The sequence below is a fragment of the Capsicum annuum genome, chromosome 4 (assembly GCF_002878395.1).
Source record: "Capsicum annuum cultivar UCD-10X-F1 chromosome 4, UCD10Xv1.1, whole genome shotgun sequence".
Taxonomy (NCBI): Eukaryota; Viridiplantae; Streptophyta; class Magnoliopsida; order Solanales; family Solanaceae; genus Capsicum; species Capsicum annuum.
Window position 1 is genome coordinate 230388095 of NC_061114.1, and position 1481 is coordinate 230389575.

Genomic DNA, 1481 nt, shown 5'->3' on the forward strand with positions numbered 1-1481 from the left:
ACAATGTTTTTGAAACAAATGAAGAAAATTCACAGAAATTTAGAAATTATGCAGATAATATGTCACTCAGTCAAGAAAATTATGCACAACTCATGTATCTTTTACAAAAAATAAATCAAAAGAATACACGAACCACTGATGCATCTGTTAATCTCAGTTGTGCTGGTATGACAAAAATTATCAATTCATATGTTTTCTTTTTTTAAGTTGACAATGATTCTTGGATAATGGACAGTGGAGCCTCTGAGCACATGACTTTCAATAAAAATCTCTTTTCTAATTTAAGTCCTATGTCCAAACCTATCATGGTTACTCTTCCTAATTTCTATAAAGTGAGAGTTACCCATTCTGGACTGGTATATTTTTTAAGTAATCTACTACTACATAATGTCCTTTATATTTCTTCTTTCAAATTCAATCTTCTTTCTATTCATAAATTGTGTAAACAATTTCAAAAATTCATACTTTTCACTCCTAATACTCGTTTCATGTAGCAGGGCCCTTCACTGAAGATCCCTCTTGTGCTTGGTAGAGAACAATGAGGTCAATATATGTTCAAGTCAATTCAATCAATATTTTCCTCAAAGAGTCAACCAGCAGAGTCTACAGAAAATTTATCTAGTTTTATCTCTAATAGTTTGTCCTTTTCAATTTCAGTAGCTAATGTCTTTATTTTTTATTCAAGGTTTTTTTTATTCCAATGTAAAAGAAAGACTATGACATTATAGGTTAGGTCATACGCCATTGAGTAATATGAAGAAGATTGTTTCAGTATCTTTATCTTATTCAAAATTTTCTTCTCCTTGTGCTATCTGTTCAATAGCTAGACAATCAAAGTTACCTTTTCCTAAAAGTGTTATTTCCACTAAAGTATTTTTTTATCTAATACTTGTGAATACCGGGGACCTTATAAAATTGCCACACATGATGGTTTTATGTATTTTTTAACAATTATTGATTATTTTAGTAGAGCCATTTGGATTCATCTTCTTAGCACTAAATCAAATGTTTTTCCTATTTTAGGATCATTTCTTTTCATGGTAGAAAGATAATTCAATACCAAGAGTAAAATAATCAGAACAGACAATGCTTTAGAATTATGAAGTGGTAAAATACAATCTGATTTTTTTCTTACAAAAGAAATCATTCACCAAACTACTAGTGTTTACACTCCACAACAAAATGAAATAGTAGAGAGAAAACACAAACACTTACTTGAAACATCAAGGGTTTTACTATATCAATCTCATTAACCTATTATTTATTGGGGAGAATGCTTGCTAACAACAACTTACCTTATAAATAGATTTAATTTCCTTCCTCAATCTTATAACATAAGTCACCTTTTGAAGTTCTTTTCAAATCAAAACCTATTTATTCAAATCTCAAATGTTTTGATTGCTTATGTTTTGTTTCCACCTTATCTAATCATATAGCAAAGTTTGATCGAAGGGCTTTGCCTTGTGTATTCTTAGGATATC